Source organism: Acromyrmex echinatior, chromosome 3, assembly GCF_024713525.1.
Source record: "Acromyrmex echinatior isolate Ae372 chromosome 3, ASM2471352v2, whole genome shotgun sequence".
In the NCBI taxonomy this organism is placed as follows: Eukaryota; Metazoa; Arthropoda; class Insecta; order Hymenoptera; family Formicidae; genus Acromyrmex; species Acromyrmex echinatior.
The window spans coordinates 21,917,389-21,944,383 of NC_141854.1; the positions used below are offsets into that span (position 1 = coordinate 21,917,389).

A 26,995-nucleotide genomic window follows, 5' to 3' on the forward strand; every position below is an offset into this window, starting at 1 on the left:
AAAAGCTCTAATTATTAGGTGGTTAATATTGTTGATTAATTTAATAGTTTAATCATAAAGGAATGAAAGAAAATAATTGTATCATTTTTTTTAATAGAATTATTTAGGGGGAGAAATTATGGGATGATTCAGGTTAAAATTAAGAGATGATGAGGAGATATTTTGATTAAATGTATAAAAATAATTTATAAATCATCAATTATATTTTGCAGTAAAACTTTTGTCTCGCTTATATATTATTTATTTATTTATTTATTTATCAATATTAAAATCAAATATATTTAATAATCGTAAAACTTTATTACTTTTGTAAACAATGGAAAAATATTCCATATAAATATAATAATCCGTAATCTTGAAATATATGACACAACCCTATTCACGAGTCAATCTAACAAAGATTACGATATTTTACTTCAATTACTTAAATCGAAGTCGATCCGAAATGGATCTCTGTTTATATTTCCGGAAGAGCCATTAACTTTATTGAGATCAATTGTCGTCGAAGAAATTTGCTCCCTCTCGTGGAAAATATAACACACGAAATACGTCCTATCTATATTATAAAAGTGTTTGCAATTATTTTGATTACCTTTCACATTTTCGCAATTGATTTCTTTCAAAGTTCCTTTCGCTTCCGTACGAGCCCTTAAAAACGTGCATTCAAAAGGGAAACTCGTTCCTCCGCTTTCCTGAATTTCCTGTCCTATTCTCAAACAGCAATTTCTCACTGGCACTCCAGCGGATATTTTGATTAACAGCAGTCGAGTGATATAACAATTTTTGCTCAGCGCGAAAAGGGATAGTAAGCATTACACCACGTAGCGTACGGAAACGAGTAGATTTCCTACGACAAATTAAACTCTGGGTCGAGAGGGAAGGTAGCGGCAAATCGAGGACACGCGAGAGGCAAGGAAATGCAAAGAAACGCGGATGCACCATTCCTTTCGCTCGCTTTAACAATTCTGTAGCGTCAGGAAAAACTTCTCCTATCTTCGTTCTTTTTCTTTTTTTGTTAATTATTTCATTTAAATTCGCACAAGCGTGCGTACGCGAGTCTCGTGGTTTTCTATCCGTCGCTCTTCCGGAACACGACGAAACTACCGCAAGTGGCAATTAGAAAAGCGATTAAACGGAGGTAGCGACGGAGACAGAAATCTCTTTCCTCCAAGGCTCTGCTTCGACGTGAATTTCCCTGTAGTATTAATGGTAGAATTAATTCCGTTACACGACAAGCGATAATCCTTCCTTTTCGTATGTTTAGATATGGATTGTTATTTTAGATACAAATTACTATCTGTCTTTTTTTTTTATCGTAAAAAGCATTCATATAATCATCTTCATCACTCACGAGTTGATTTAATTTTTTAAGATAATAATATAAATTCTTATTTTAATGTTTACTTTTTTTTTTGTAATAGCGTCATTAATAATTTTCAATTTTAATCGATTTTATGTTACACTATGATACAGAGAGAATTCGTAAGTCATAATTCCTTAATATGTTAAAATAATATGGTACAATTTCCAATGTAAAAATATTAGAATACTGAATAAACTGAAAGATTGCGTTTATAATGAAAAACTTTCTAAACCTCGAACTTAGTAAGTAAAAATCGATCACGTCTACTTTCATAATAGCTGTTCCTCTTCTGTTTAGATACAAAACGCTCGTTATTTTACTCCCATCGCGATTCGCTCATTAATGAAGCCTTAATTAGGCGGGTTTGCCTTTTTATCCAAACGATAGTTACTTCCGGTTCCGCTTCCTTCATCTTCTGTGCAAACGAGCTAACTGGAGATTACTTTACCGTCGTCACGCAGTCAATTGCCATTATATTAGGATTAGGATTATTAAGAATTATTTGCTCTCGAATCGAGTGATGAAGCCGATATAGCAATAATCCCTTCACATCGAAAGAAAACAGTTGTATATGTTGAGAGATGTAAAAAGTCAAAAGTTAAGATTAATGTTTGATTATTTTTCTCAAAAGTATACCTTTCCTCTTTCTCTCTGAATAAAAAGTAAGTAAACTCCAAAGCTCATCTTTTTCAAATAAACTAGGAAAAAAGATCATTTGGATCTCTTCAAATATCAATCGTGCGAGGAATAATCGCGTCATCTACTCGATACCTATAATTCCATCGATTTCTATGAATCCATTAACTCACGCTACATTCATTATATAAAGCAGTCAAAAACAAGCAATTATACGTCGTCCTTGTACGCAATTTCTAGGAATTAATGCTCATGAAATGTAAAGCATAACTTAACATACCGCTTCGTTTTCATTTCCGTTCGTAACACGTCACGTCGCCTCGCGTCTGCGATCCGTTTAAATAATTTTTGCCCCATATTTACGTCAATTTTCGCGCTAAAAGCTAATTAAACGAGGAAAGCTAATTAAATTAGAGTCACGCTAGAGTCACAAAGCAAAAACGTTTCTACTGTTTTTAATGTAATTATTGCGCCGTACTAAAGTATGTCGAACGATATCCCGATTATAAAATATGAATGATACATACTTTTGTCTATATTACGGCATCGTGAAAGTTCGCAACGTCGTAAAAAACGAAACTACGTGACAGCGACTCCTCCATTCTCCTAGCATACATAATTTATATAATTTTCCCGAGAAGAGTTTGTAAAAAGTACATTTATACGTATCTAACTAATGTACATATAAACGTTAATTCACAATAGCATATATATTCACTACATTTAATGAAAATGTTGATTCTCCAAATTAATGACGCAACGCTAAATGAAGAAGTCATAATGTAATCTTGATAAACGTCGCAATCGATCAATGGCGGCTATTCATCTCTGTGTCATTTCCATTTGCCAGCAACAGTTGGCTCATTTCGTCTCCGTGCGTTATACAGTCATTAATTGTAACTTCAAACGCCCGAATTTCGCGTTTATACGCCAACATGCCACGGAAAGTAACAAAGTCTTTATTCTTTGAAAAATCAGTATCCGTCATCGGAGTTGCCGCTATCAAAGTTTTTATTATCGAAATCACATTAATCACGCTTCTATATTTTCGTCATATTAAAAACTTTACCAGAGATTTATTAAACGATGTGACAAAAAAAATGTCACCGAAACATTTCTATGAAAGTATCCCAAAACAAAAATATGAGAAATATCAAATTTCTACTCTTGCTATTCTACGCAACGATTTTACTGAGGCTTATCCAATGGAAACTGGATGTTTCTCGTACGCAACAGCGCAATACATCCTCTCCTCGTGCCCGTCTATCGATTACTCTAACGGGGCCGGAATTGCGTCCCTTTCGCGTCGATTTTGCCGATCATGTCTCCTCGTACTTGAGAATCTCGTATCCTTCGCGAATCGTTTGCCAATCCGCTGCACATGCATGTTTCCGTTGTCGCCTGAATCGCCTTCCATTCCCCTCCGACGATAATCGCGTTCTGCTCCTGATATTGGCTATCCTCTGCTCTCACGATGATCGTCCTGCGGACGGTGGTGGTGGTGCCATATCGACGTGGCTGTCTAGACTAGACCTTCACCAGAATACCGTGCTGATCGACTCAACAACGTACGGGGGGCCACTTCATGGCTTCGATACCGTTACGACGCTCGCTTTTTTTCGTCCTCGATATACTACGTGCGCTTGGAACCTGGTGAAACCTCTCGATGAAAACGGCACGAAATGAAACAACCGCCATGACAACGTTTCGCGAATGGCGAAACACTATATAGGTCTCTTTTGTTTTAAAATATCTGTATCATTAATGGAGTGTACGTTAATTCAAATTTTTCTGAAATTTTTCTGACTTTAATCTTCTGATAATTCCCGAATAAACGACATTGTTTCTGATTAAGTGCACGTCCAAAAAATTTTTCTTATTTCTTGTATCTTGGAATATTATTATATTAGCACTGACATTGACATTGTAGTATAATTTTACAATCGTAATACACAAGGATATTTATCATTTGTGTGACATAAATTATCGTAAAAGAATAAATATCACTGCACGTGCATTATTTGTGTTGTAACAGAAGCATAAGATAATTTATGAGAATTATCTGTAAATTATAGGTCTCTTTTGTTTTAAAATATCTGTATCATTAATGGAGTGTACGTTAATTCAAATTTTTCTGAAATTTTTCTGACTTTAATCTTCTGATAATTCCCGTTAACGAATAAACGACATTGTTTCTGATTAAGTGCACGTCCCAATCGAATCTGATCTAACTTGGTTATGCAACCGAAAACGGAAACAGCATCGGCAGATGCACTCGAGTGTTGAAAGAAATTTCAAAAACGACAGCACATTATTTCCTCATGAATTGGAAGCTGTGTAAAATACGTTCAGCTATATATAAAATCATCATGTAATTCGTTCTACATTCTCGATATGCTGTCGATACCAGCAGTTGAGAAACAACCACGTAACTATGGGTATATAGAAAAAAATCACGAAGGGATATAATAAAGTTAAATAAAATATAGGCGTCCCGATAGTCGTGAATAGAATATTAAACGCAGCGCGAATCGTAAAAATAAAATTTTTCTCTTGCACGTAAAAAAACGCAAAAAAAAATTACGTAACTTGAGAGAAAGATGTGCAGAAGCGAGTAAAAAAATAAAGTCTAGTGAATGCACGTCCCGTCATAGAACTTATTAGGTCGAAGCCATTTCAGGAAAAATACCAATCAACGACGAAGCGGTAACACAGGATTTTCTATAGAAACACAATCAGATAACGAACCAGATATTATGACCTACGAGTACACAAATGATTTAGATGGATGCCTTTTTGTCTCGTATCTCGTAATTACGGTATATTATTCTCAAAACTCATTACGAATAAAGTACGTCGCATAAACGCATGAATTTCAATAATTGCAAAAGAAAAGTGTGCAAAATAAAGATGAAAAATGTTATTACAAGCTATATCAAGTTTATAAGTCAAGAATATTAAATATAATAAATATCTAATAACGTCTTATTGTACTATCTATTACCACTTTTAGCAATTAATCATAAAAATAACACAATAACATAAAAATAAGATATTCTATCACATATGTCTATGTATATATAAATACATTATCGTTTTTATTTAAAAACTTATGATTTATTTATTTATGATATATTTATATATATATTTTATTTAAAAATATATTTTATTAAGCAGCTTGCTTCCAATTTTAACTTTACGACACGTAAAATTAAAATCCGTTATTTTAATTTTAAACTCATTTAAAAAGTCCATAGATATACAAATATTGTAGAGTATATCCTGGTTAAGGTTACCTTTATATATAAACACAGATCCTGTAGAAGACCGACTACCGAAAAATGTCAGATGGCAAACACGTGCTTCGCTTAAAGAATGCGAGCTAGGAGAAGGAGCTTTTTCAAAGGATCATCGAGGAAATGGGAAAAACAGATCAGGTTTTTTATCGTAGATTTTTTTCCGTATACTATTACCACGCGCAATACAAACGGATAAATATCACAATTTCTGTGGCTGCGGAGAATATATATTTCTTGTTTGTTAGATAAAAGTAATGATGTCATGAATATTTCAAGATAAATACATATTTAAGGCATACATATCAAGGGAAAAGTTTGATTATAATAATAAACGACAAATTGAAGCGGATGGAACGGAATCGATTTGAAATATGTAATATTTCGAAAATGAGACGTAGAATAGAAGATACCTGACAGATGATCGACGAGGAAATTCACTTTGAGCGAACAACTAATTAAATTAGACCGACTCTTATCGAGTATTCTATCCACTGACATCTATTTATAAATATATCCCATTGTATATATTCTTTCTTAAATATTTTCTCTTAATATTTCATCAAAATATAGATTAAATGTAAATTTTTAAAAATTGTCATATCTTCCTAATCTCATCGATATATTGATTTAATTAGTGATATGCTAATCCACAATCTTTAAAATGTTACGTATATATAATAATATATTCGTATATTATATATAAATAAAATTTTATAAAAATACAAAATCTTTATATTTTCTTCAAGAAACAAATTAAATCGCACAAATATTTTCCAGTTAGTTTCATAATTCTGATAAATTAACATATAAAATTATTATATTATATAAATTAACTATATACATTTTGTTAATTTATCGCTTTAATAAACTTCTAACCAATAACTATTTATCATTACTTAGATAATGCCAACATTTCACCAATTATTAATAATTAATGTATCACATCGAAAGATTAAAATTTTTAAAGAATTTAAAATATCTACTGTTTAGAAATACATTTTTCAACTAATGAATATTTTTCTATGCGATCAATAAATTGCGAGTGTCTTTTCTTTTTTGCTCGATGCGTTGAACCTTAAAATGAAGAGACTTTGAGGATTTTGAGTAGCCAAGGAAGCGCAAAGTGACTGCGTCAGACCATGGGTCTTTTTTCTTGTTTTTCAATTTTTTTTTTTTTTTTTAATTGAAAGAATAGAAAAAGATGAAAGGAAGAAGGCAACCGCCGCGCCATGAAAAGCGGTTTCCGACGAGAGGAGGAGCAACTCAGTATTTCTAAAGGCACTCGACGACGTGCACTCGATGAAGCCCATAGTGAGGAGTGCTTCACCTGCAAATAAGCGGCATCGTCTTTCTTCCTTCCCTTTTAATATCCAACTATAAATTCGAGCGAGCTTATTTCATTCCGGCTAAACACTCCAACTTCGTATACGGCAACGTCGTCGATTCTGCGTCGATGTGTTCATGTGAGTAATATACTTCACACACATACACATCTCAGAAATAACAATTTTTATTCCAAACTCCTTAATATTTATTTTCATATGAATTTTCTTTTTATTTTTATGGTTTTAATCTTATTTTAATCCTTGAATATTTATGTACGTTTTTTGTGACAACAGCTGATAGAATCTGACAACTCGTGTGAATAAAAAAACAAATCACAGTTCTCTTCCTTTCCGATGCACGATAAAATAGTAAACATTCTTTACCATCGGTGAATTGTGTCGATAATTTCGTTACCGATCGTTGTTTCGTACTCAGAAGATAAATATATTAAAGCATATAACATATGTATATAGATATTATTATTGAAAATTCACACGAAAAAGGATTCAATTAATTATAAAATCATCTAATAAAAAAAACTTACAACATAGATTCGATGGTTTCGATTAGGTATCAACGTGTATCTCACACAGAACGATATCGAAAAATATTTAATTTTTCTGAAATCATCAGTCTTTTCATCCAAAATATCTGTGATTCAATATTTTTTTAAAATTAAATATATGATGAAATTAAGGAAATTATAATATATAAGAATGCTGATAGTAATTGTAATATCACTTGATAAAAATCTTAAAATACTTTGAAAATCAATACAACAAAATCTGTACATAAAAATGAACAAATACCTTTATTATAATAAGATTAAATAATAATAAGCATTGAGAAACCAATTAGTATTATTATCATATTTAGAATCTTATTTTTCAATATCAATATAACTATTTAAGAATTCGTAATATACGAATTTTTAAATACAAGCACAATCGGTGCAGAAAAATATTACATATTGGAGATTATTTTTCCAGCTAGATGCAACACAACTATCTCTCAATTTGCGATACAGTTTTATCGTTTAGACTAATGCAAAAAACGAATCAGTAGAATATAATCAAAACAAAACGAAGATTTTTCAATCAATTTCAGTTTTAGGTCATATTTATTCTTGGATTCATATTTCTTCGTTATTTCAGCTAAACTTAATCGCGAGATAATTAAATAGAAAATTAAATAGGATATTTTCGAAATCATCAATAATACCGAAAAATTAAAAAGAACAATTTGCAACTTGTATATATATATATATGATACACTTGTTAGTATATATTTTTAAACTGCACTTTTTCAATAATAACAACACATTCATTGTTTCCTATTCACATGTCAGTTTAATAAAACATGAAAATATGAAATAATATCAATGCATTACAAATCTTTATAATTTCAAAAAAAAAACGTGTAAAATATTATATTTTCAACCCTTGGAAAAAAAAATAGTTTTGTATCTTATATTATATCATAGATAAATTGTATCATTGAATTGAACAAAATCATTGAATTGTTCTAGTTGACAAAAAAACTCCAGCTATACAATCCCTAAAGTGACAGAATGTGAAATGTAACTCGGATTTTCCAATTTTTATCCGTAATTGAAAAATAGGAAAACTGGAGTATATCAAAGACAATATATCGATCTCAGTTTCGCGATAGTACGCAGACAGCGCACGGCGATTCGATTTTACCGATCCCGTCCGACGCAAATGCCGTTGCAACTGGCTGAAAGCAGTAAAACGAGATACACGACATATGACGGACCGAACAAACGCAATAAGTCGCCAGCTACTTTCTAGCCCGCGGCTTGGCACCGCGAAACGCAGCTCCGCGCTCTTCTCGCGCGGCTTCAACGATGCATTTGTGCGCGTTCGCGACTGTCGTGCACAGGATCTTCGCTGTTGTTTTTTTACGAGCCTGTAGGTGTACGTTATGGAATAAAGGCAGAATAATAAATACATATACGTACATTTAGTCTTACGTATTATATTGTATTATATCTCTAGGAATCAAATAAATCCAAAGAAGCAATGTTTGTCCCACATTTCATTATATACCGTAATAATCAATTAAAAGTAATAAATATTTGAAATTTTAGATAATTAGATTCTTATTAAATGTAAAGATTATTCCTTGCCTAATTTCTTCTTTTTAATTTCGTTAATAATTCGTTAATATTTCTCGGAGTAAGTTATCATAGACATATAGAAATAAAAAGGATAAACTTTATTTTTAGACCTAAAGACAAAAATAAGAATAGTATAGCTATTATAATATTATATCTTTTTTTAACCTTAAAAAAATATAATAAGATATATCAATTGAAGGAATCGTTTCAATTAAAGGAATTTTTTTTTAAACTTTAAAGGATACGCAATTGATTTAATTGTACTATATATAGACTATCTAAACTTTACAAAAATTTAAAAAAAAGAAATAAAAATAGTTTTGTAAAAACCTCTCGTCAGTAATGTGAGTGACTTTTATGTAATCTGCGTTCCCTAGAAAATTTTGACGATTGCGTGTGGGACCTTAAAGTGGAGTTCAAGGGCTTTCACTAAAAAATCGAGCACGTAAGTATCACTTTCAGTTCAGGAAACTTAACACACATGTCTACAGTTTGATCGTAGAAATGGAAATCGTAAACCCGTTTACTCTTAAAGTTATTAGTTTAATAACAAAAACTTTCGCTCTTTCGTCTGTCGGCAATAATATTAAGAAAACTTGTTGTATATAAAAGAAAAGAAAAATATATAACATCTTTGAACATAATAATCAATGTCATTATGTGACTTGAAAATAAAAGGTCAAACGTTCTATAAACATACGTGTAACATTTATGTTTTTCTATTTTTTATAATACAACATAATCTACAGATTTTTGTAAAATTTATTTTTTAACACAAAATTCTTTGAGATAAAAATAATCTTTAAATTTATTTTTTTAGTTAGCTTTTAGTTTAACGCGTAAACTAAAAACTATGTTTTTATACATAAAATCTCTGCTATAATTATTTTTCCAAAAATAAAAGATAATACTGGATCTTTTATTGTAACAAACTAATTCTACTGTAATACATTCCATCAATAGCACTTCAATTTCCTATAAGAAATTAATCTCAAAGTTTTATACTCACTATACATAGCTATGTAATGATGCAAGAAACATTTAGAAACTCTCTTATATAAATTATAATGCTCGATGATAAATAGAAATAAATCAGAACTGTGTAACTATTGTTGCATACATAAGTGTAGACAGAAAAAGTAAGATTTCACCGAAACTTTCCTCTGCGTTTTGCGATGCACACACACACATTGTTTTCTACATCAAGTAGTATATATGTATATATATATATATATATATATATATATATATATACACACACAATGCATTAATACACGTATCTCAGTATTGTTGCTTACTTTTTTCCATCACACACAGAACGGTGAAATTCATCAGCTACACCGAAAAAAAAAAATCATCGATTTCCGTTAAATGTTTTTGTTATTTCTTGATACTTGAAAATAGAAAATTAAAATTTGCAAAATATTGATTTCATTAATATTTATCTTTTAAACATTGAAGTATAATACAAATATAAAGCAATAGCTGAAATGATTTAAAAATATTCAAATTTTCATATTTAAACAAATAAGTGAAATTTTGAATGCATTGTATTTATTTAATTTTTTTCCGTAATGTAAAGAATATAAAATAGTAATAAAAGTAAAATAGTAATAAAAATAAATGACAATATATAAAATCTTTTCGGGTTTAATTAACATTTTAATTAACATTAATTTTTTCAAAACCAATTTATTAATTTTAATAAAAGTTGTTAAAAAGTTAAAACATAATATTATTTTCAAAAGAAAAGAGAAGTTATAATCTGATATGAACATTTTGTTCTTTTTATATAAGTAAAAAATATAAGAAATCTCATAAGAAATTCAATCAATTCTAATTTCTCCTACAATCATTGCGTGACCTAATTGGCGAAATGAGAGTAAACAAGAAAATAATAAAATCGTGTTGAAAGTTAAGAATTGGCAAGAGTTGTCAGCAATTTGTGATTATTAAAGTGACTATCTTGGTGAATAAAATCATAGAACATGCGATAATAATAAGTTACTCTGCTGTTTAAGGTAAATGGCAATGCCAAGATTTCAAGACTATTTCAAGGTGAGTATAAGATGGATAGGTGCTCCAGATTAAAACAATACATTCTACTATAGAAATTGATACAAAAAATGCGAACTCTATTTCAATGAGTTTAACAATCACAAAACGTACCGTGATTTTTCGCAGTTATTAGTATCTTATTTTTCTTCTTTAACAACATCTTCTTGAAGCTTTAAAATCCTCAACATAAAAAAATCAAAATCTTGCATTTAACTTTTCATTATTGTCCTTCAAAGTAATCCCTCCTAGAGACAATACTCTTCCAACAATGTTCGTACAACTTGCGGAAATTCTGTGAAAAGTCATTTTTGGATATTGCCAAAAATGATCTTATTTGTTTCAAGTTCATTATTAAGTATCAAATAACGTCCTATAATATCATTATAACTTAATTATGACAGTATTCTATCTAGAGTTCAAAACATGTACAGCAATTTTTGAGTCAGCATTGTATTACCGTTTTGAATCATTTTCTCTTTTCCTCCGATCTTGCTCCAGCAGATTTCTTTTTTATTCTTTAAACTAAAAGAGATGACGAAAAGAATTCAATTTAGAAACATTTCGGAACATTCAGAACAACAAGACTTAAGGTGTTCAAAAATGAAAATTTTTCACAGAGTTTCCACAAGCTATACGACGTTGTCAAAAATATATTGTGTCTAGAGAAGAAATTAGTTAGAAGATTATTTGTATATTAATTAAATATTATTTTCTCATAATATTCATTCTATTGTCAAACCACATATATAAATGCACATTTATATATTAGGTGTTGGAATTAATTCGTAGCGTTTTTAATGAAAGAATGTTATTTATTTCATATGAGCATTAAAAAATACATTAATGAAAGTACTTCCCATCACTTGTAAAACGCTACGAATTAATTCCAACACCTAATATATATATGTATACAATACACAAATACACATTAAATACACAAATATACATATAATATATATTAAGTTGTTATCTATTCCCAATTGTTATTCATTCAAATTATAAATTTATTTAATAAATAAAACATAATTCACAAAAATTATGCAATATGTAGTCTATAAATATTTCAATTCTTTTGTCATAAAAAAATTTCAATTTTCGAATGATTATTAATTTTAATAGAATTGTGATAAATATGCAAAGAAATACGTTGCAAAGAAAAACGAAACAAGAAATAACGGTCAACGATCAGTTAAAGCATATTGTTTCCGTAATGTTCGTTTAATATTCGTCTTCTAGTACCATTAAATGGAATCTAGCAATGTGTGCAATCGTTTGATTATACAAATCCAATTGTATCGCAAGGTCTATCTGATAACGAGAATTAAATCATTTACATTGCTTCGTATCGAAGAATAACACTAGGTTTCTTTCACAAAGGGCGGCTGGCTTCCTAGGGCACGATTAAAAATACTCGAATTACGTAATCGTCGCCGCCATAGCACGGAGCCCACCAAGGCGTGAGAACTCATGAGCTCACCGATATAAAAATACGAACTTTTACAGAATCACAAAGAAATAATAGAGGTCGGAGTGTGCGGTAGCTCGACGGTGCCAGGACGTAGCACGTTTCATGCTAATTACGTTCTCGAGAACGTCAGCAGGTAAAAGGCTGCTGCACCATGCCAGCTCGACGGTGCCAACGGAGGCCACCGTGCTCTAAGCGGGATAGTAACAACGATATGGTGAGCGTAGTCGTCGCGAGATACAGTATATACATACTATAAAACACCAGCGATGGCTTCGGAGCCAATCGGGCGTTTCGCTGCACCTCGCTGCGCATTTTGCTTTGTACGGTGCGCCAGTGCACAATGCTCCCGTTGTCGCAATACAGTGGGCCACGAAGGTGGACGGACAGCTGTCTTTTTGCGGAATCTCGTCATTTATTGTTCTACATGGCACATTTTATAAGGAAGATTCGAAAAGATATAAATTATATATTAGGTGTTGGAATTAATTCGTAGCGTTTTTTAATGAAAGAATGTTATTTATTTCACATGAGCATTAAAAAATACATTAATGAAAGTACTTCCCATCACTTGTAAAACGCTACGAATTAATTCCAACACCTAATATATTGTATATATAAAATAAGACTCAATAAATTTAAAAAACAGAAAGACAAAGCGAGCCTAAGATTAATCGTTGTAAATCAAAATTTCAAACCGTTAATAAATAAACATGTAATTTACAAAACTTTAATTTGCCGGTAATAAACAAAACAAAACCAAACGTTTCGATCCCTGTTGGATCATTATAAGGTCTCATTATTATGTGAAATTATGAGGAAAAGATATAATATCTCGCAAATGCGACAACAAAGTATAAGCAATTATCTTTTTATTGTATGATTTAGATCTTAAAAAAATAGTAGAATTTTCATAAATAACGCTTGTATAAAATAAAGATTTATTGCACAGAAAGACAATGCTGATGACAAGTTATGGAAACGTATATCTATCTTTTTTTCATAATCAGTCACAAAGAGAGAGTCGCAGATTACGGTAATTTAATTCATTGCGCAAACTTTCTCTAGTTGCGACTATTCACACTTTCGTCGGAAAATATCATAAAGAGGCAAGTAACGTTGCGAATATTCGCCGAAGTACTGCTTTTATATGAAAAATTTTTAACTTGAGAAACACGGAGTACGCACAGCAGCGAGAAAATGACTCTTTATAATTAAAGAAACGAGACGAAATGAAAAGTTCGAGTTATAGCATCGAAATTTATCTTACGTACGCAACAGCCGGAAAAAAAAAGCTCTTCATTAAAAAACCATTTAAGTTTACGCGTATTATCAATCTTAATTCCAGGTCCCCATTTTTTTTTTCGGTTCTCGAGTGATCACCGAGTTCTCTCTGTTAGGAAAAAAAAGTTCTCGCAAATGCGTAGCAGAAGGATACGGTGGAAAAAGAGAAAAATATTCTCGTATATTAAAAAACTTTTCGTTTCTGCGTCTCACTGAACTTCATTCGTGATTCGTTTCCCACCATGTTCAGCACAAATTGAGAAAAACTTTGGCGTACGATATTCTCTCTCGATATATACAAGATGTCTTATAAATATAAAGTATAAGATTGCATTTTTCGCTAAATTTCAAGCAAGGGAATTTTTATCAAAATTTTTACTTAAACTACAAAAACTACAAAAATTATTTTTAATAAAATGAGAGAGAAAAAAGGAGGAAGAGAGAGAGAGAGAGAGAGAGAGAGAGAGAGAGAGAGAGAGAGAGAGAGAGAGAGAGAATTGGTTTTGATAATATATAAAGAAGCTTACAATTTTTAAATTTTTGTATTATGATTTGCTTTAGAAAAGCGATACATCCTTGTATTTTATATTTATTTTATTATGTATATTGCTCAGCTATTTATTCAATATTTCAAATAAAATAAGAACAAGCACAATAAGGTTCAAATGCGATAAAAGCCAAAATATAAAGAAGCTTACAATTTTTGTATTATGATTTGCTTTAGAAAAGCGATACATCCTTGTATTTTATATTTATTTTATTATGTACATTGCTCAGCTATTTATTCAATATTTCAAATAAAATAAGAACAAGCACAATAAGGTTCAAATGCGATAAAAGCCAAAATATTCCTATCAAGATTTATCAGACACCCTGTGCATCGGATGTGGAAAACGAGCCAGAGGAAACTCGTGTCGCTCCTTTTCCCAAGGGGAATGGCACCGCGTATCGATCGTTACGAGAGAAGCATCGTGTTTCGTCTCGACGGCACGCAATATACGAAAATTCAAGGTTTCCGAGAGAATTTAACATTGTCCTATCTATTATGTTGAAATGAATTGCGGTATTGCAAAATTTTCAAGTACAATCACCTTTAATTCACAAAAGATAAATGAAAATTCTATTGCAACAGCAAGTATAGAATAAAAAATGAAAGCAGAAGAAATCAAATCGAAATCAAAACAAATTAATGTTAAATTTAATTCAAATTAATAAAAAAATAAATTTTATTTCTAAATAATTTAATGTATCGTTTATATTTTAATTGCAGGCACAAGCCTCCTAAATTATTGTCAGAAACATCATAATCTGCACAATTTAATAACGCAAAATACAACTTTTATAAAGAGATTACAGATTGCTATCGAAAATGTTAATATACGTTATGAGGTGCTATATGAAACGCTATAGCATCCTGTAAAGCTAGCGTGACAGAAGAAAATAACTCGAATAATAATTCCCAATTGCCATTGTTGATTCACGAATGTTTTCAGCACTCGAAAGAAAGGGAATTTCACGAAGAGTACTTCACGACAAGCACGCTTAAACATTTCATTGAATAGCGACGGTCTCGGGAGACGCGGTGCTTCCGAGGGGAGGAACAATCGGTACGCGCTCGAACAAATGGATACGTGCTACTCGAAACAATAGTCGAAAAACTTGGACTGCGGGCTTTTTTTCATTTCGCCAACTGCATTTGCGTAACGGACATTTTTCACAATGAAACTCGTGAAGAAGCTCGCGTTTTGCATTCACACGGCACGTGGCGCGCCGTAATGCATCAGGCCGAAGCTTGCAACGGCACGTGCCGCGTGTCATAAGCATGCCGTGAATATCAGCGAGATGGGATCGATGAGATCGTTGAACGTAATGAATATCCGGTCTCATCAGTCAGCCATCTGGACTTTGAAATGATCTAAAGCACAGACTCGCGAAAATGAATTGCATATTATTTTCTTTTTTTTATTAAACTTTTTTTAATCCAATTTTCTTTAGTTTAATTAGTTTTTTAGTTTAGTTTTCTTTAGTTAATTTTTGTGTTTAATATTCTTGTTTATTGAATCTTTTAATTCAATTTCTTTTTCTAAATTAAAGCAATGTTTAATTTTCATCTAAAAAATAGTTCATATAATATTTATGAAATATTAGGAGATATGCTCTGCAATTCCAGTTATTATATTTTATTACATCAGAATAATTAAAAGTAGCTCTCTCATAAACCTATATCAGATTAGAGATTAGATTGAAATTTAACCGGAAAAATTCAATCAGAAGAAAACTAATATCAAATTCAATAAACTTTTACTTTGATTGTCAAATTTTAATCCAATTTCAATCTCAATCTCTAGTCTGATAAAGAGACTTTAAGCAGTAATATATTTTATGAAATAGAGTTCTTAATAATTATTAGATATAAGAAACAAATAAAAATCACGTAACCTCCTTGTGCAAATATTTCTCAGGTATGGCTAGGATAAATTTCATAGGAAATCGCAAAGTGTTTCGAAGAAAAAGCTGTTGATGCCGCATATCAGTGCTACTTCGAAAAATCTACCGGCGTTTTATTTAAACGAGTAATACCTCTACTCAATATTGTCGTCATCTCTCCTAGCAAGTAACCGTTACAACTTAATTATAGTATTTTACGCATTTTCTGGAACTAACAAGAAAAATAGCGGATCATTTCTTAGCTTCACAGTAATTATTACATATGAGCCATGCACGCGGATTTTTTATATGTTCGTTGTTGGTAAATAGGAACGATACACATTGTATCAGCCTCAAAATGTCATTCATATCTCAAAGTATGGCATATAATCGATAACATCGACAGCGATAAATTACTGCAATTAATTCAACGGGTCATTCGAAAGGATATTACGTAACATATACAACACATTACTACTGTTTTTCTATCAACTGAAAATCACCAGTCATCATAACTATTCAATCTTTTATCTTTTTCGCTTATTACTTTATCAGCTCTATTATTTACGTATACTTATTATTTACGTATACTAATTTCACTATAACGTATAATTCAAACGTACAAAATCATAACTTCCTGCAAAATTGCTGTATGAGCACGTTACCGCAAACATTCCAACATAATCTAGGAATACATTAGAAAGTCGGGAAAATATATCCGGAAAAATACCTACGGTTCGGACGAGCAACTTTTCGTAACAAAAATTACCGTAGTCGCTAAATATTGCCAGGCAATAAATCATTAGTAACATCACAGTTATCTATAAAAAAATTAAACAGATAATTAATTAAAACAATATTGATTATTTTTGTATCAAAACAATTTATTATCTTCAACAATTTATATTTTGATAGCGTAAACTTAAATCTTTTCTTTAAGAAAGAAAATGTATAACGGATGCAAATAGTGCACTCGCGAAATTAGAATCTTAGAAGATATCGTTTTCCAAAGAAGTATGCCTACGGAATGCACTCGATAACCTTGGCTCATAAGACGGGTTTAAGTTGTGCGCGAGAGCGTGTGTTCTATGTGGAGCCATGAAATCTCGAGCACATTCTGTAAGATGTAAGATTCTTCAAGATCATTTTCTTTCCCCGCAAGCCTAATTTTCGAAAAGCAGTTTATTCAAACGATACTTGTCGATACAATGATATGAAAACAAAATAAACATTTATTGTTTTTTACACAAAAACGTTTCTATAATAAATCTCGCATAATTAAAAATGTCAAAAATACACGATGAAGCGCAACAAAACTTCATGTTTGCCTATCTGCCTCCTCCCTCCCCCTCATTTAATCAAATCTTAATGAATAAATTATATAATAATGCGCTATTTATGCGCTCTTAAAATCCACAACAAAATGTTTTGCGCTCATTTCGTTCAGCTAAAAAAAAATTTCGTTGGAGGGGCTGAGTAGGTTGTCAGTCAGCTCTCTCTCTCTCCCCCACAAAAAATTTTTTTGTTTAACTAAACGAAATAAGCGCAAAAATTTGTTTGTGGATTTTGAGAGCGCATAATTAGCGCATTATTATATAATTTGTTCATAAACATTTGGTTAAGTAGGGAGGGGGGAGGGCAGCTAGGCAGATATCGAAACCTTATCATTATAAATCATCGGATTTGGACCAAAATTCTTTCCCATGACAAGCAGAACATTCAATTTGGAGCCTGCAGGCTCTGGAACATTTAACGTAGTTTATTTATTATACTATTAGTATACAAAATAAAATATCCTTCAATAACATATTTCGCATCTATGTATCTACGAACCCTCTTATGTAGCACAACCAATAAAGCTATTATTAGACCGTCCGGTGGACCCTGTCATTTTTTTTCGATACAAAGATCGTAGCCCGAGTTATCGACTTTGCGCTCTATTCGTAGATTCGTACCAAGCTGGAACTACCGCGACTTAGACTGGAAGTCGGTCGATACAGACGCTGACGTTGCGAGACCTCGAAGCTATGCATAGTGAGTGGAGCATTTAAATGAACCAACGATAGAAACCTCATTCAGAAGATGCGCATCTCGAACCACGATTCATCGTTCCAACGATTCATCTTTACAAATCTTCACGAACAATTTCTATGCTAATTATATAACATTAAATTAAAAAATTTTGTTATTCATTTTTGTTCCTAAAATGCAAATTTTTTCAACTTTGATATAAAAAATTTAATTTAGTTTGGAAAAGTTTTCTTATACATTGATCGAAATTCATCAGAGAATCTATTAAATAATAAAAGTAAAAAATTTCCATCCTAATTTTTCTTCTAATACGTATTAAGAATGTCAATCTAGATTTCTAAATTAGAAATATTAGATTTAAATAAAGTGTCAAGACAAGGACTACTCGTGTATCTTTTATTGTTCTCTTTTCATGCAAATGTTATTTAGTAGATTTACAAATTAATGCAAATGCTGTAGGAAACACATTAATTATGCAAATCAAGAATTATATAGAACAACTTATATATTCGATTCGACCTCGAGCATCAGTCGTTGGAGAAGCGAATACAAAGAGCAGGTGACAATAAAAGATCGTATCCAACGCGTGACGTTCATTGTACACTACACACACTACAATAACTATTGTAAGCTGCCTAATTGTTTCATGGGAACCAATAATTACCTCAACCTTTACATTGAAATAAAATATTAGGTGTTGTAAAAAAAAGATAAATATGTACATCTTTGTGGCACCTTATTACTGAAAAAACATCATAATGACTTCCATTCAAATACAAATAAACTGAATATCATATAAATAAATTGAATAAATTTCAAATCTTGAACTTTATTCATTAAAAATCTTCAAACAAAGTCTATTATGAAAACAAGCTATGACTCATATTTATTTACAAATACATAAATATATGTTGGTTCTCCTTTTTTTTGAAATCATGATGAAACGACTACATAAAGCATAACGACTAGATAAAGCATGCAACCAAAAATTAATATGTTACTTCACAACATAATATCAAAAGGATCGTCACAAGTTTACGATAAAATGTCAGTTGATAAATGTGCTATTTTTTTCCATTTAAAAATAATCGTGAGAAACAACTGGTTACAAAAACTCCGAAACTATGATAGAACTTTTACTAAAATACTTTTATTATTACGATAAAGATAGAACATGTGAAAATACAAGTGTAATTAGATATCCGTCTTATCAAATTTCTATCTGGTTTCTCTCTTAAAATTGTCCTCCTTTTCAAGAATGTTAAATATTTCGAAGAAGAACTGTCTTTTTGATAAATACCTTCGTTATAATGAAAAAATAAAAATGCATATTTACATAATATACTTATATATTTGTGTGTGTGTGTATATATATTAGGTGTTGGAATTAATTCGTAGCGTTTTTTAATGAAAGAATGTTATTTATTTCACATGAGCATTAAAAAATACATTAATGAAAGTACTTCCCATCACTTGTAAAACGCTACGAATTAATTCCAACACCTAATATATATATATATATATATATATATATATATATATGTACACTTATATTCACAAATATATTCTAATGAATAAAACAAAATTACGAATAAGTAACAAATATTAAAAATTCAGAAGGCGAAGATCTTATCTACTGTTTCCAAATGATCTTACATTTCTCAGATAAAAAACAAAAAGTTATTTGAATTTTACTATACTTAAAATTGTCCATTTTGATTGTATATATCCATTTAACTTTATATCTCTTGAAAGTAAATATAAATATTCAAAGCGAAACTTTTATCGTGTATAACTTGTGTTAAGTTTCACTTCATAACATACGTATGAACCTTAAAAGTTGTAATTTTTCTGATACTCAAAATAACGCTTGTTTTTTAAATCTTTCTACTTTGTTAAAACTTCGTATTCACTGCAATGTATTCTCTTATTTTCTTATTATAATATATTCTTATTTAGTAATTTATTTATTTATTTTAATTTCTAGTCTTCTATATCTAAAACTCAAAAGTTCTTGGAAATACTTGAAAATTTACCTATGCAAAAATATTCAATTTTTAACAGACAATTATAGTCTTCAGTGTAGGTACAAAAACATTGTAAAACGAGTCTCCGTCATTATAACTGACACAATCTTAGATTTCTCACTCTAATCCGTTTTGACCCACGAAACGTGACTTTCGATCAGCACATCGACTTTGTTCTGTCTTACGATAACGCTATTCTTACCGTAACGCGATACACTCGCTGTTTACCAAAGGGGAATGAAACGTGACGCGAAATATTGACAATTTCACGTCACGTGTATGCACGCGTGACAGCTACGGAACAATACTCATCCGAAAGCCAACCACGACAGAAATGTACCGCAGCTGAGTTCCAATGATTGCTATCCCATGATTGTTATCCCGCGGATCAAAGCCGCTCAACCAAAAAGAGGATATCAAATTATTCACTCAACATTCCTGCCTATCCTCAATATCCATTTCTATCCGCTAAATTCGCTCGAATTTATTACGATATAATCGGTAATAATCCAATATCTGATTCGCGGATAATTTTGCTAACTATATGGAAACAGCTCCGAACATTTAACTCTCAATCAGTTTATTTATTTATTCAGAAATAAAAGAACTAGTTTTTATTCACAAAATTGGTCATTTTTTAATTATTATATTATTAAAATTTTAAAAGTGCATTATATATGTATGTTTTTCATAAAACACCTGTATCAGCAATAACAATTTTCAATAAATAATAATATTTAATACCTTTTTCCTACTTTATTAAATATATTTTTTTCTGTGTTTTTCTCTTTCTTTTTTTAACTCTTTAAGTATATTATTTTCACTCACAGTTAATTTTAATTTTAATTTTTCAAATACAACTTCGAACATATATTTTAATTTAAAATTCTAATTGTTTAACAATTACTATTTACTACACAGTCTTTATTAATTTATTAACTTATTAATTATAAAAATTGCATTAAAGAAATCTATTTGAATTTAAATATTAGTTAGTAGCTAGTCTTGAAACCTTTCACTAGTACAGTGCAAATTCACTCCTACTGAAGTAATTGCGATAATAACTTTCTAAAGAAGAATATGATAATCCTTCAGACATTCTTTGAATGTAATAATTAGACAACAATATTCACTTAAGCTTGAAGAAACAGACGTGCAGCTATTTACTTTATTATACACGAAGTATCCTCGAGACTACTTAATTTAAAAATGCAAAACAATTTTACATTCGCTTATCATGTGTAAGCACGTTATTTTTAATAACATCGTAATCGCCATTCTACTTTACCGCGCGCGTTATCTCCGTATACATATGGTTCAAGTCGTTAAGAATGATTTAAAGTTTCTCACCGGTCATCCTGTGTGACAGTAATGTCGGGCGGGGGCGGAGGGGGCGAGGCACCGTCTGTAGCATCCAGCTTGCCGGCTTTTTACTGCGCTGCTTGGCTTCTCTGAGAGACAGAGACAGAGAGAGAGAGAGAGAGAGAGAGAAAGAGGTGACGCACCACCCGAAGTGCGATACACGTTGTGCAGCACCTCGCGACTCGCGACTCGTGTCTTCACGCCAACGACATCGCCATCGACCTCGCTGGAATCTGGCGCTCTTATCACTGAGCCGATCGATCGATCGGATAAACCGCGTTCGTACACCCCACGAGCAATGAGCTCAGGATCTAGTCTTGCCTCGCATTCGGGCAACCGTCTCTCTCTCTCTGTCTTCACCCGAAATGCTCAGCGTTGAAGTATCGGCTCGCTCTCTTCCGCGTGGAAGTCACGATAGACGGCGATCGACGGCGCGAGATTCAATCCGAACGCGTCGGATCACCTCTCCGTGAACTATCGAAAAGTTTCTATCGCGATCCTTCTCGCTAATCCTCCTTGATTCTCAACCGCACGAATTTCGTAAGACGCAATCTGTTTGCCAGCAGAGAACCGCGAGTATAAGCGCGTCCTGCTCACAGCGAATAATATTCGTCGTAAACCGTTACTCCGAGGGAGCTCGCTATTAGATTTATTACGGAATACACCACACAAATATACCACACACACACATGTATACACCCTATCTGCCAGTTACCGTGAGCCGTGAGTCGCGAGCCGAGGCTGCGGTGAAAGCGAACGACGAACGATTATCGCGCGGAATGAGCAAGCAGGCAAGCAAGCAAGCAAGCAAATACCGAGAGCCTGCAAGAGCCTCGGCTACGCTCGCCTCGGCGCTCCGCGTCCTCGTCAGTCCTCGTAAACGCGGTCGCTCAACGCTCTCCTGCGCGCGACGCGCCGAATACCAAACCGACCCCGCCAAACAACTCGCCGATGCTCGTCAAGCGATTATCGCGCTCTCCGGATGCGCTCGACTTCGTAAAAGCGGTCGCCGTAATTCGCGATTCGATTGTAGAAAGTCCAGGAATCCTTCCCTATCGGCGAATCGATTATTATATTATATTATATTATTATTGATTGCTCCACTGATCGGTCTTGGCACCTTTGCGAAGCACGAGGGTCACTGCACGAGACACGGGAGTTGCCGAAGTTGTAGAACTTCCGCGAACGAGCCGCTCGATCATCTGGCGCGTCGACTTTGCCGCGGTTATCTTCGAAAAATCACGGAGGCTTCTCTCTTCAATGTGACCCCGATGAAGATTCAGCTCTGCTCCCGATAATGCTTCGTAACGAGACACTTTGGAAAACGTTGGAGATTTTCGCCAAGTAGAGACGCGCACGTGATCCCTCTTTCATAAATGACAACGGATCTTAAGTCTCAACTTTCCTTTCGTGAAACAAAAATCCTGCATTCCGTTTCCGCGGAAATCGAAAGATGACGGCACACGAGGAGGATTCCGAAGAGAATGGTCTTCGATCGTAAGTCGATGACGCGGACTTTGGCGAAATTGGATGTGCTTTGCGGCGACTTTCTCCTTCCTTTCTTGCAACGGCAACAGGTTTTCGATTGTCTCTTGGCGATCGAGTTAGATACAACAGCAGAATTTTTAAACAAACTTCGTCAGTTCTTGCTTCCCACGTAGAAAGCGTTGAAATATTTCTGCGCTTATCTCAAGCGTATCGCAAAATTCGTCCATAGTGTCGCTCGTCGACGCGGCGAAAGAAACGAAATATAGAGGTATACAGCTCGAAGAAAGTAATATCTCTTCTCTCGCGTCTCTTTCTCGCTCTTTTCTTTTATCTTTCTTTCCGCTGGCAATCTTCCTAATGTCTTCAATTCCTAAGGTCTTACATCCCACGTTAATCGGTTCTTGACGGAAATTACGCGCGCTCCGTTTTACGCAACGGCGCGCGAAACAAACGTCTCCTCGGGCGCGATTACGTCACTTCCAGATGAGAAACGAGATTTGCACGGGTCCGGTTTTACAAGCCGGGAGGCGCGCGATCAAGGATCCGCGAGAGTGTCACTTTACGAAGGTGTCACTTTAGGACACGAATGCGGGGAAGAAAATCCATCGATATCGATCGATGTCGATCGGATCGCGGCGCGGCGCGCCGATCCGCGAATCCGATATTCGGCACAGATCTCACGTTCCAACACTAGAAATCAACACTAACATCGGACGAATGACAATTCCGGCACCGTCTTGATATTATTCATCCTACAAGCTTCTCTCTAGCGATTTTCTCGATTTATGACCGACGCGACCGCATCTCTACAGAGAGCGAGAGAGGGAGAGAGAGGGAGAAGGAAAGAGAGAGAGAGAGAGCGATCCTCCGCGGACTCCGGACTGGAAATCGCGAGATCGGAATGCGATTCGCGGGTGCAGTCGCTATTAATCGCAACGCTCGCCGACCGCCACGGAACTCTCGACAAGACTGGAGGTTCTCTTGGTAGGTGAGGCCTGCCTCTTTCTCTCTCTCTCTCTCTCTCTCTCTCTCTCTCTCTCTCTCTTTCTCACGTTTACCAGGAGCGTACCCAACGTATACGTATCAGGTAGGATCTCTTTCGTGAAGAACCGATGAGTGTTTACAGGATGTGGGCGCGACGTGAAAAACTATCATCGCTAGTCGAGTGCTTTCGCAAGTTAATGTCGCTACGCTCAACCGCTCGAGAGACATATAATTCTTGAAAAATATTTTTCTTACGTGTCATACTTCTCATGTAATTTTATCATTGAAATTATATGTTTCGCAATGAGAATATATGATGCACGAATATATAATAATTACTCTCTTATCTAAAGTGGTTGTAATGATAATTATATAAAACAAATCCTAAGTTAATCCTATTAATTCTTTATGAGCTAAATTTATTCACTTTTCTGGTTCACTTTCGTGATTCAGAATTGTTTTTGTTTCCTATATCCCTTCAATCTTTCCGATATTTCTCCTATTTCAATTTTCATAGAAACTTTCAAAAATTACTACGACCGATTATATTTCACTTGTCGCATTTGAACTTTGTTATTATATACTTTGAAACTCAGGTGTTTAAATCAATAAACTTATACATATAATAAAAACGAGGTAATGTGTGCGTGTGTACGCGCATGCAAGATTGTATATAATTAACTTGAAAACATTGTGCCATGTTTATAGTTTTATACGAAATGATGAATAATTAATCAAAATTGCATCAATGTGTTATTAGAGTAGGTTTTGCATGCGTTTGTGAATATAATGAAAAACTTTGTCGATATACATAACATAATTTTATTTTCACTCTATTTTCGAACTACTTGATGTAACGCAGTACATTGTACGGCGCAGTTTATATGATGTGCCAATTAAAATTGCATCGATGCTATATTATAGCGATCTTATTACGTGTTGTTTTTATATCAGTTGACCGATTCAAATTGCGTCGATGTGACATTATAACACGAGTTATATCTTGATCGTAACGCACAAGACTTGACATTCGAATCGTAAAAAAAGTTAACTAGCGCATATATATATATATATATATATATATATATATATATGTTGTAATGATCGTAATAAAATATTCAAAAATTCATACACTACAAAGAAAGAGAAAATGTAATAAAATAATTATGGAAAATAAAATGGATTTCAAGCACACACTATAAGAATTCACAAAATAAAATATTTTGCCTTTTATCGATTATTATTCCTTGATAAAATTGAGAAATTAGATAACAATGGTATTGATCAGATGAGTAGTGAATACAGCCCTGAGCATACAGCACGTATAGCCCTTCTCACTTTATCGATGCTCTTTATCCTTTTTTCTCTCTCACACACACACACTCTCTCTCTCTCTCTCTCCCCCTGTTTCTCTCGGTCTACTTCGTTCTCTCATTCCATCCTTGTCGCACCAGACTACTCGTTTTAAGTAGGATATCTTCGTCTCTCCCTCTTTCATCCTCACTGTTCAACCTGGCCGATCTTCTCTGCCATTTATACCGAAGTACTTCTCGGGCGAGTTCGTAAATTTTCGACACGAACGACAAAGAGGAGACCAGCGAAATGAGAGGTTACACAGAGGAGAAAGAGAGACAAGAGAATTGAAGACACAATGAGAATTAAGAACTGTTAAGTAAACATTATAAAGACGAGATAAAAATAGAAAAGATAAAAATATTATATATATATAAAATATAAAAACGCGCGCGCGCGTAGTACAGCTAAAAAAATTACAAAAACCGACCAGAAAAAAAGGATCACAAAAATAGTAAATTAAAAATTTGAAAGTGAATAGTAAAGTTTATTGTACATTCTATAATAATAGGATGCTATGGGATTCTTAGAGTATTGCACGCAAAATAATAAATAAAAAGAACATAGATACAATGCAAAAAGCGTGTAGACAGAGGAAAAAAAGACGCGAAATTGAGAGACAACGAGAAAAGTATCATTTCATCATCGCAGACAGGCAGAGAAATGGTGACACTGTTAACGAGAAAAAGGTAGAGACTAAAAGAGCGAGGAAGAAAGGGAGAGATACCGAGAGATACGGAGAGAGAGACGGAGAGAGACGGTGGGAAAGAGCGGAGTTAAATTGAGAAAGAGAGACAGATAAGGAGAGGAAGTGAGGAACGTAAGGGGGAATCCCGAAGGGAACGAGAGAGGAGAAGGTTCTCCCACGTAACCACGCCCCACGTTCGCCAACAGATTTTTACGTGCAGACCGAGGACGGAGAAGGGGAACGTCGAGGGGTCGAGGCAACCCATGGGACAACGCCAATGCGGTTCTCGTTTTCACCGTGAAAAACGTATCTCCACCTCTCTCCTTCTTTCCTCTAGCTAGCCAAGGTGGAAATGCATACGCACACATACTGTCACATGTGCGAATGTACAGAGAACATCGCCTAGAATTTCCTTCCCTCGGAAATACGTTGCGATCTTGCAGACACGCTAGAGCGACGTCGCGTGAGTCGCGCGTCTGGTCTATCATTGCGAGGACCCAGAGAGAACCGGGAAGGGACGGAAGGAAGAACGAGGAAACGGCGCATTAAAACGGTCGTGGAGAGATTAATTTGTTGGAATCGAGCAGTGTGCGTTTCTCTTATGATAGTACTCGCGCGCGCGGTCGGCCGCGTCTCTGTCGTCCTCGTCATCGTCATCGTCGTCGTCGTCGTCGTCGTCGTCGTCGTTTGCTCGTCTATGCACATCAGACGCATGCAACACGAAAGAACGTCCCGTTCCACTAAGCGGCAGCCGAGCGTGTGATGACCGCGGATAATAAGCGCTCCACATTCCCTTTTTTTTTCCATAAGCGGCAGTAAAGAAGAGCACCCATCGTGCACGAGCGTGTACCTTCCGCTTAAACAGTCTCTTTAAGCGGAAGAAACAAAATAAAGTATCGATTCAGTTACAGTACATCGCAGTTCGCCGTACACTGAACACGGAAGTTCCAGCTTATCTCTTTAAACGATGTATTGTCTACATTAATCCCTTTTTAATCATTATTTATCTGCACGTTCAAAATTTGAATATTCTGTGTGACTCACTTTTACGAAGTTGAACATTT

The 26,995-nt window shown here is 33.6% G+C and overlaps 1 protein-coding gene across 2 annotated transcripts in view; it reads right to left on the reverse strand.

The window, feature by feature from the left end:
* The window catches only part of LOC105143272 (rap guanine nucleotide exchange factor 2), a 136,519-nt gene that overhangs the window by 72,519 nt on the left and 37,005 nt on the right, over window positions 1-26,995 (reverse strand). Inside the window, exon 1 of one of the 2 annotated variants that reach the window (XM_087404825.1) lies at window positions 21,407-24,557. The exons of the other annotated variant lie outside the window; for it this stretch is intronic. The gene's annotated coding sequence lies outside the window, so the exon portion shown is untranslated. Of the gene's footprint in view, window positions 1-21,406; window positions 24,558-26,995 lie in introns of those variants that run through there. 2 annotated transcript variants of the gene reach the window in all.